This window comes from Neophocaena asiaeorientalis, unplaced genomic scaffold, assembly GCF_003031525.2.
Source record: "Neophocaena asiaeorientalis asiaeorientalis breed wild unplaced genomic scaffold, Neophocaena_asiaeorientalis_V1.1 scaffold407, whole genome shotgun sequence".
In the NCBI taxonomy this organism is placed as follows: Eukaryota; Metazoa; Chordata; class Mammalia; order Artiodactyla; family Phocoenidae; genus Neophocaena; species Neophocaena asiaeorientalis.
In genome coordinates this window covers 417,087-427,981 of record NW_020174060.1, presented here as the reverse complement: position 1 = coordinate 427,981, position 10,895 = coordinate 417,087, and the positions used below count along the sequence as shown (strand labels likewise).

Sequence of the window (10,895 nt, the reverse complement as noted above, 5' to 3'; positions counted from 1 at the left end):
AATTGTTGGAATTTTTACTGCTGTCCTTTGCTTTCCCTATGAATGTGACTGAGGGTATTTACTGCGCTGGTGAAATTTAGGGAGGCAGGGATTCGAGATCAAATCTGGAGAAAATAGGATCCCAAATACCTGCTCATTGTAAGGTTCATCACAAATATTATGAATGGAGTCAAGACAGCAGGGAAGAAAAGCCCATTGTGAGAAAACATTCATAATATATGTTGTGACATAACACCGCTCGTCCAAACGGCTATTCCCGATAACACAATTCTTATATTTAGAGGTAGTTCCTTGTGAGCGATTCATCAGTGGAGAGCGAACTGTTCATGCGCTGTCCTGACACCTTTCATTTAAGAGCCGTTTAAATGATATTTTCTCTCAGCGACTTGCAGAAGCATTATTCATTCAATTAACTTGTGTGTATCTAGGCATACGTTAGGGCCTATGGACGATGCAACTTATATTCCGCTTTGGAAGGTAAGACATGCCCAGAGGAGAAATGAGTAAATCAAATAAAAACCATCGACATTATCTTCTCCCGTGTCGAAGGAATTCTTGCCCGCTCGACTATCTTCACAACCCTTACATCCCAGTTTTCTCTGAAGGTGGTTCTGAGTTCTGAGGTCTCTGGAAATTCCAGCATTTTTTGCGTGCATCATTCCTATTGTTGAAATATGTGAGAGCCATGACCCATAATTGGGGAATTAAAGTAGGATTCATAGGAGAAGACTTGAGGAAGAATTCAGGGCTTGAAATCTCCTGTGAAGGATATATAGGATGTGTCCATGTGGGTGCCTGGAATGATTAATCACGCTTGTCTTCAGAAACAGGAAAGTTAGGGTCTGCAGATAAGATCATCGGGGTAGATTCAGGAGTGACAGTACTCAACTAGGTTTGTGACAAGCTGAGTAGCAGACGTCAAAGGGCGGGTCCAATGTAAACACCCTACATTGAAATTTTGGACTGAAGGTTATGTGAGAGGCCTGGGGTGAATGTGACAGGATATTAACATAAATGTGAATTTCAGCTGAGTCCTCAGTATTGCCAACACCCCCACATTCCAAAGGCACACACTAGAAGATCTGGGCAGGTCCTGCCAAGGAAGGAGCTGGAAACCAGTTAGGTGAGGTTTAGCTCTTCAACTAATTCGGTAGGTATTTGAAGAGGTCAAGAGGAAAGGGCTTTTGAAAAGAGAACATTCTGATCATAAGAACAACAACCTTTAGGATTGGCAAATTCTTGGGCTTCTTCTCGAGAGTAATTGGCTCCCTGGTAAAGAGGGGGATCTATGTGTACCCGTGTGATTTAATAAGGGAGGCTCCACGGGGACTCCACTTGCGTGCCCTACCCAACAGGACGCTTCCCTCTCACCTCCCAGCAAGTAAGGTGGCCCCTTGGGCTTTGATGCTGCCAGAGGACATGAGTGGTGTATGGTAAGAGATTCCTGGGAGGACCTGACCTGTGTCCTTTGGAGTTCAGCTTTGGAGTCGGGTGCTCCTGTGGGAAATACAATACAAAAGGACGTTACTATTTGTCAGAGGGTAAAGACTGAAGAGGCTGAGTGGAAGCAACCATAACTTTCACTGACTGTGGGGCAAAAGTATGTGCTCCCCATAAGTCAAATGCGGGCCACACAGGAGGGAGCCAGCCAAAGGCAGCTTGAAGGGGACTTGCCCGGAAGTCCACCAGGGATCGCAACTGTGCCCGGAACTGGAGTTGAAGTGACCAGCTGGGGGGAGATGGTGGCTATCAGTCGCACTTGCGATTGCAGATTTCCGGGGAGACTCTGGGAGGAGTCATTAATGGGGCCCCATGAGGGAAAGAGCCACGAAGTGTGCCTCCATCCCCCAAAGCCAGATTACACCTGACTTGTCTTCAATGGTTTTTCCTCTTCTCCTCCAACCCACGAGGAGTCACAACCAAGGTGAGTGACGGGGGGAGGAGGTGGCGAAGGGCAGGGTGGGGAGAGATGGAAGAAGCCCTATGCACACTGCTGGTCCTTCAGCGCAAGCAGGCACCAGCCAGGGGAAGGAGAGGCTTTACCCTGCAGTGAAATTCCGAGTTTGATTATTGGGTTGGATGTTGTAATTACACAAATGGGACTAACAGAGACTGGAGAGGGTTTGCGCTTAGGGCAGAAGCTATCCAAGACTTCCTTCATGAGGCACTGATGGACCCAGTTTGATGGGCCAGTAGGAGACAAGAATAAATGTCTTCCTTCTTTGCCCTCCCTTCTTTGTGAAGCCTGTCTTATTTAATCACAGGCTCAGCCACAGATCACCTTCTTTGCTATGGAGCAGATCACTCTAGAGAAGAATGCCAAGATCTTGCCAATCTTCCTCCTGTAAGAGTGGCGCTGCGTGCTTCCCGTGAGTGGTGTAGCAGGAGTCCAGGGAAGCGCTCTGCTCGTGCAGATTATGGAAAGAAATCTGACATGACCACATTCCCAGAGGGGTACTTATGTGTACATCCCACACAGTCAAAAGATTCAAAGGGATGGAGTAGGGCTTGCAATATCTGAAGGGGGGGAAGTGTCCCTAAGAGCCCTGAGCCTTATTTTCTCACGGTCAATCCGAGCGGAGCCTCACCAGCTAAAAATCTGTGCCATGGAGTCTCCCCGTCCTTGGGAGAGGACAGGCAGTAAGGCTCACTGCTATGAATAGGAGACTGTCACAGCAAGTTTATGGTATGAGCTGTGGCCAAAGTTCCGACCGTTCTTAGAGATCACAACTTGACCTATGGAGAATGGATTTACCTTGTGCCGGGGTCTCAATCTGGTGAACAGGGTCAATGACCCAACTTGAAAGCATGCTTCTGGTTGAAAATAAAAAGAAGCTACAGGGCTTCCCTGGTGGCACAGTGGTTGAGAGTCCACCTGCCGATGCAGGGGACACGGGTTCGTGCCCCGGTCCGGGAGGATCCCACATGCCGCGGGGCGGCTGGGCCCGTGAGCCACGGCCGCTGAGCCTGCGCGTCCAGAGCCTGTGCTCCGCAGCGGGAGAGGCCACAGCAGATAGAGGCCCATGTACCGCAAAAAAAGAAAGAAAGAAAAAAAAAGAAGCTACAAATCAGAGACTTGTTTTCCACTGTGGCTTTTAAGTTCAAAGATGACTCCAGCAGAAGGGGTTCCAGAGGTGTTGAGTAATGAGCCCCAAGGTCAAAGGAGGCATGTTTGAGACAGAGCAATCATTTGTAAAGTGCTGCGTATATAATCCACGAATGACCAAAAGTTCATTGGAAGGGTAATTTGTTGAATATAGAGGCAAAATCGCATCCTTTCTGGAAGGTATACACACAGAGAAGCCCTTGATAAGTTCACCCAGCAAGTCTTGAATGATAGCCAACAAAGCCTGTCCTTACTGAATGCTGACATTTCTCTAATGAGAAAAGCTGCCCTCCAAACTAGAACGGCCTCGTACGTGATCCCTGCCTGGCAAGGAGGCACCCGTGCCATTGTCCAAACAGAATGCGGTGTGTTCCTACCGATGAGACTGTTAATGTGTCACCTTTATTGAGTCACATGAGGGCACAAGTGAACCCCCTGAGCGATCCGACCCCCCTACCTGGGGACCTAGTAAATCAGTGGTTCCGATCATAGGGTTCTTGGTAGAAAAAGTTGGTCATTGATTTGGGGAATCATTGTCTTAACCTGCGTTTTCTCTTGCATGTGACTGTATTGTTGCTGTGACATCTGGCACCAATGCAGCCAGGGAGCTACCAAAGGAGCCACCTCCGTGCTAGCGAAAGCCTTTGCTGACCGCCAGGGCGCGTTGCGCGAGCCGCGAGCCAGTGACATCGCGAGAGCGGGTCACGGGGCTTGAGAGTTGGACCTAAGAACTAGACCCAGCCAGTTGGGGGCTCCCCACCTACTCCGCTGTCCTCGATATGTGTGTTCTGCTTGGCTTCCCCACTCCCAGAAGCCTCCCAAGGATACAGCCTTGAGTAGAAATTGACACTATCTGGATGCTAGACAGGACCGAACCCACTGAAGGCCTCTGTATAAAGGTTGACGATTCTGGCAGACACGGGTGGAGAGCTATTCTCCTCGTGGACACTCAGGACAAGCCTTGTAAGTTCCTTGCTTATTAAACCTGCCAGCTGCCCACCTGGAGTGGTCTGCCTCACCGTCGGGTTTCAGATGACACCTGGGAAGATCCCGAGGACGTTGCAAACCAACGTATATTTTTAAACATCAGTCTCATCTATATTTATAAACAAATATAACAAATGGAATATCCAAGGCAATTGTTCTCAAAGTTCTCTCTTCCTGTTCAAAAGCGTCTCGATTATCCAAAACTCTTCCTAGATTGGGTTGCATTCTCTGAGATTTGCAATCAGCAAGTTGCCATGTTGCAGAATAGGACTTTGTAGGTATTCCCTTTCCACACTGTTGACGTTTAACCTGCCTTCTCACTCTTGGTCCTCTTTACCATATGTTCCCTGATTGTTTTTTCTTACATAAGCGAACATCTTCTATAATTATTTTATAATTCACACACTATTCCTTTTTTGCTTCTTTTCTGTCCCTTCAAGGAACACTGAAAGGCCCGAAGGGCAAGGATCTTTACCTGCTATTTGCTAAGATACCCAATTGCCTAAAACAGTGCTTGGCACATAACAGGCTCGCAAGAAACCCTGAATGAAAATTCTATCTCATTTGATATTTTGTTCTTGTTTGTTTAGAATCAGATTGCTGTATTTGCCTCTACTTCTGCTTTCAACCTATCTCAAGTTTCATGTTTTAGATTTGGATTTCCTTTGCAATTCACTCCAAACAATATTTATTTTTGATCGGAAATCTTTGGTGTATTTATCGTAGTTATAATTTATGATCTATTTGGAGGCATTTGTAATATTTTATTATTTGCTTTCCACTTGTCCAACCTGTTTCATAGTTTGTTTTTCTTTCTTCTTTGTGCCTTAAGTTGGATTATTTGGTTCTTCTTTTCACATTCTATTTTGTTTTCTACTCAGTTGGAAATTATACACACTCTTCCTAATTTTCTTAGTGGCCACAGCACATATTCTTTTTTCAAAAATTAAAAAATTTTTATACCATTTTTAAGGGTTACATGCCATTTACAGTAATTACAAAATATTGGCTATATTCCTCATACAACACATATTCTTAACAAAGTCTAAAGGGAATCTATATTTTAACCTTCCTCTTATACAACAAATTACTATAGAACATTTAAACTCCATTCCCACCTTCCACCCCATCTATGCATTATTGTTGTGTATTTTTATTTTCTTATTTTTTTCCTTTTTAAGCCCTAGAAGTTATTACCATTATCTTCTCTCCCTGTCTTTGTCTTTCCTTCCTTCTTTCTTTCCTTCCTTCCTTCCTTCCTTTCTTTCTTTGTTTTCTTCTTTCTTTCTTCTTTCTTTTCAACCTCTGATTTACTATCTGTGATTACTTTCCTCTTGCCTCAAGTACACTCTACAAATTCTCTTAGTGAGGTTGTGCTGGTGGCAAGAACTCTCAGTCTTTGTTGTCAATGTGGTTTTGAGAAGCAGACTTTAAATTCTCCAGGGCTGGTGAAGTATCCTCAGAGTGACAGCTGGCTGCTGTGCTCCACTTGCCCACCTTCACTTAGTTCTGCGTCTGAGAAAGGTTATTTTCTTGCCTGCTCACCTGTGCTTTTAAGAAAATGTGTGTAGTATTTTTCAGTATTGTTCGTTGATTTCAGTGGGAGGATTAGTAATCTAGATATCTGAAAGAGACGTTGATTTTTATGTTTGGTTAGTCTTTTCCTGGTTTTGTTTCCTGTGTGTATGGCTCCCTTTCGGGTTATTTTTGCTGTTTATCGTTGTCTCTTTCAACTGTCTCTCATATCGCAGTTTTTCGTCAAAACAGCAGCTCTCCCTGACTGCCTCTTCGTAGTTTGGAATAAATCATTAGAAAACCTGGAAGTTCCACGTCTGAGTGAGGGTGCCGACTGCAGGCTTCACCTGAGGTGACCGCAGGACAGGCTGTTATGTAGAGAGAATGCAAAATGCCAGAATGCAGAGGATTTTCTCTGGAGATGCTCTAACCTTCAGGGGAGATTCCTTCAATTACCCACTCGGGAAGAGAGACCTTGAAGTGTGAGGTTCTGAATGAGGGGGAAGTGAGGAGATGGCTGGATCACGTGTCTCATACTCACTTCTTCCACGAATGCCCTGCTTTCAACCCTACAGCCCCATCCCCTTGGAGCGGAAATTTCTGAAGCCCACCTCCCCAAGGTGCTTCTGTCAACGTCCGCGGGCACCTCAGGACAGCCTCTCTGGGGCCGTGTTGGCCGTGGGTGTTCAGCTCCTATGCATCCTTCCAGAAATCTGTTGAAACCTCTTGTCTCTGATACTTATACTCCTAATTGTCTATGGCATCCTGGTTTTTATTAGGGTTTGCAGAAAGAGAACATCTGTGGTCGATAATTGATCTCAGTCCATTATCCAGAAAGCTTGGCATATGGCCAGTTTGCTATCTGGACGCTGAAATCCCTGATCTGTTAAATAGAAGTAAAATGTAATGAGAGAGAATGAGCAACATTTACATATTTATATTTACACAGAATTAGTTGTGGCCATTTACGACTTGGAAATAGAGAAATTCTAAGATAAATTTCAAGTTGCTATTACTTCAAAATAGGCAATGATAAAAAATTGACTTGTTAAGTTTTCTTTATAAAGTTTAGGCTTTTCAAGTGTAGTGAAATAACTGAGGACATGGAAAGGAGACGTGACCCATAGGCCAGAACCCCTCTGCAAGGCAAGGGGCTGGCACCCCTCGGCAAATCGAGGGTGGGGGAATAAGCCAGGACTGCAGGCAGTCCTGGATACTCTGGGCACTGATCCATGAAATTACCTCAGTATAATCAGAACACAAGGAAATGTCCTTGTGCTACTTTAGTATAATCAGAATGATGGGAACACAAGGAGATGTCCTTGTGTTGCTTCTGAGCTCAAGGACGAAGCACAGCAGGTCTTCAAGAAAGCCCACTGTTGCTTGTATAATCAATAAAAGCATATGTTGCTGCTTTGGCATTTCTGGAATGTTAAGAAAGCGAGTCTTAAGATGTAAACATAGATAATGCGTAAATAAAAGCTACCACAGCAGGACGGACGGCGCTGTTTTGCCTGAGCGAGCGGCAGCCCTCTACAGCTGTGCTTCGGCACAGTTCATCTCGTGTGATGAGGTTGCTTTCGGAAACCCTATCATAAGATAAACTGCAACATTTGGCGCCCGAACAGGGACCTGAAGGTAAGTAATCGCGTGATCGCGGGACCGAAGGGGAAATTGGTCCGCTCAGAGTAAGCGAAACCTTCGGCAACAGTAGAGTAACTGAAATGAGGAATTCCCAATCAGTAGAATTTCAATGCATTAAACTCCTGAAACAGTTATTACGGAGTTCAGGAGTGAAAGTGAAACCAGAATCTTTTAATGAATTGTTTGCGCTGGTACGTAAACATTGTTACTGGTTTCAACCTACTAGTCATAACCAGTTGAGTTTAAAAGTTTGGAAACAGGTTATGCGAGCCTTAAGAAGAGCTCATCAGCATGGAGACCTTATATCGGTCCGTGTTTGGTCTCTCTGTAAATTAATTTCCCTTGCCCTGGAACCATTACAATCTGAAACTGAAAGTAAATATGGGGCGCGTCCTCAGCGTCCGAATCCCGCTCCCGATCACTCTGCTGCTTTTCGTACTCTGCCCCGTGAGTCTCCTATAGAGGACCTTCCTCCGTCTCCTCCTCCCCTTGTGTCTGAGACAGGAGAGGATTTTTCGGATTCCAGTGATGAAGGGGCTTTTTCTGATGGTGATAAAGGTTAGGAGCAAGCTAGCAAACAAAATGAAATGCCACGTTCTCAACAGAATGAGATTTCTGATATACTTTCAAAGTTGGAAAATTTGATGGCTAAATTGGAAGAAAATAGAAACAATGCTACTGAACTCCCAACATGTAACTAAAACAGGGAAAGATTATACTGGGCTTGGATATCCAAATTTAGGATAGGGGCCACTGCTCGAAAATTTGCATTACCATTAAAATGGTTGAAAGATACCCCTATATGGACAGAGCAGTGGCCCTTAACTCAAGAAAAATTACAAGCATTACACCAATTAATACAAGAACAATTAATAGCAGGGCATATTGAAGTATCCACTAGCCCTTGGAATTCACCTGTTTTTGTAATCAAGAAAAAATCAGGAAAATGGAGAATGTTGACAGATTTACGAAAAATTAATGAGATTATTCAACCAATGGGGGCATTACAACCTGGAATTCGATCTGCTGCAATGCTCCCTCGCAATTGGGAACTTATGATTATAGATTTGAAAGACTGTTTTTTTTACTATACCATTACAACCTCAAGATTGTGAAAGATTTGCATTTACCGTACCAGCCTTGAATCAAGAACGTGCAGCTCAGAGATTTCAATGGAAAGTTCTCCCTCAGGGGATGTTAAATAGTCCAACTATGTGCCAATTTTTTGTTAATCAGCCTCTGGAGGAATTACGTCACCTGTATCCTGAGGCAGGTAGTCTCCATTATACGGATGACGTTCTATTTGCTCATCCTCTTCAGCAAACGTTACAGCAGATGTTACAACAAGCAGAGTTGAAATTTAAAGAATGGGGTTTACAGATAGCTCCTGAAAAAATTCAAAAATGTGCTCCCTGGCAATAGCTTGGACAAATTGTAACCAATACTCAGATTATTCCTCAGAAAGTACAAATTAGACGAGATTCTCTTGTACTAGTAAATGATTTTCAAAAACTACTAGGAGATATTAATTGGTTACGTCCTAGCCTAGGAATTCCTACTTATAAGTTACAAAGTTTATTTCACACCTTGGAAGGCGATCCAGCATTGAATAGTCACCGTGAACTTTCTCCCCAGGCGGAACAAGAACTTAAAGGGATAGAAAAACATATACATGATACACAATTGGATCGGATTGAATCTCTGGATCATTTACGACTTACTGTATTTCATACCCCTCATTCCCCTACTGGATTACTACAACAACACGATAATCTCATAGAATGGATATCTTTAGCTCCTAAAGCTCAAAAGAAATTGCAATCTTATGTACAAAAAATAGCTGATGTTATTATTAAAGGTAGGTTACGATTAAGACAATTATGTGGTCAGGATCCACATAAACTTATAATCCCTTTTTCAAACAACAAAATACAAACTCTTTTTCAGCTGGAGGATAACTGGCAAATTGCCTGTGCTCATTATATAGACAAAATACATAATCATTATCCTTCTGATAAACGTTTACAATTTTTAAAAAAAGACTAATCAGATTTTGACAAAAATAGTTCAATCAGATCAAAAATAGTTCAATCAGTTGTTTACTGATGCCAATAAAACAGGAAGAGCAGGATGTGCTAACAGTCAGGATCAAAAGGTGTTACAATCTCCCTATGTTTCAGTTCAAAAAGCAGAACTCTTTGCTGTAATACTATTGTTACAAGATTATCCAATTGCTCTTAATATAATTACAGACTCTCAGTATGTGGAATTTACAGTTAAAAATATTGAGACCGCTTTTATCCCAAATGATGGATCAGAACTGCACTCTTTATTTTTGCAACTACAACAGATACTTAGACTACGTACTGCACCACTTTACATTACTCATATTCGTGCTCACACTCATTTACCCGGCCCACTGGTAGCTGGAAATGATTTTATTGATACTTGAGCGGGTACCGTACAATTAGCTACAGCAGAACATCACAGATATCATACTAATGCCAGAGGATTGAAAAATAAATTTAATCTTACATGGAAACAAGCAAAAACTATTCTCCGTACATGCCCGCAATGTGCTGCCATTAATCAACCTTGTTTGAATATTGGAGTGAACCCTAAAGGCTTATCTGCTAATGCTATCTGACAAATGGATGTAACTCAATATCCTGGTTTTGGAAAGTTAAAATATATTCATCATTCTGTAGATACCTACTCTCATTTTTCATGGGCAACTCCATTATCTTCTGAAAAAGCTGATGCTGTAATAACTCATTTATTAGAAGCTTTTGCTGTTATGGAAATTCCCGACAACATAAAAACGGATAATGCTTCTACATATCTTTCTCAAAAATGTCAAACCTTTTTTGCGACACATAATATACATACAGCATGTTACAGGTATCCCAGGAAACAGTACGGGACAAGCAGGAGTTTTCAGCTTTATTGAATTTTAATTTGCATAAAATAAAATTCATGCATTTTTTCAGTAGATTCAATAATGAATTAATATTTCTAAGCTTGGTATTGACGTATATATGTGAGCTTATATATGAGCCTGTAATGAGCTTATATATGTGTATACACATTGCAACGAGTATTCATTTTATTTACTTATTATTCACTTATTTATTTACTTATTTTTACCTTTTGATCCCTTTCACCCATTTCTTCCACTTCCACCTTCAGCCCCCGCCTCTCGGAACCACCATGCTGTTCTCTGTATCTATGAGCCTGGCTTTTATTTTGTCTAGATTCCACATATAAATGAGTTTGTACACTATTTGTCTTCTGTCTGATTTATTTCACTTAGCATAATGCCCTGAGATCTATCCATGCTGTCACAAATGGCATGATTTTCTTCTTTCTTGTGACTGAATACTATTTGTGTGTGTGTGTGTCTGTGTGTGTGTGTGTATCTCCTTTATTCTTCCAACCATCAGTGGACACCTAGGTTGTCTCCATATCTTAACTATTGTAAATAATGCTGCAATGAACATCGGGGTGCAGATATCTCTACTAGTTAGCGTTTTCATTTTCTTTGGATAAATACCCAGACGTGAGATGGCTGGATCATATGAAGTTCTATTTTTAATTTTTTTGAGGAACCTCCGTTTGGTTTTCCACAGTGGCTGCACCAATT

General features: G+C 42.5%; 1 protein-coding gene across 1 annotated transcript in view; it reads left to right on the top strand.

Annotated features, from left to right (window-relative positions):
- Nucleotides 1–6,946: 6,946 nt before the first annotated feature.
- GIMAP4 (GTPase, IMAP family member 4) overlaps nucleotides 6,947–10,895 on the top strand; it is a 24,304-nt gene continuing 20,355 nt past the window's right edge. The window contains exon 1 of the mRNA XM_024754436.1: nucleotides 6,947–7,246. The gene's annotated coding sequence lies outside the window, so the exon portion shown is untranslated. The remainder of the gene's footprint in view (nucleotides 7,247–10,895) is intronic.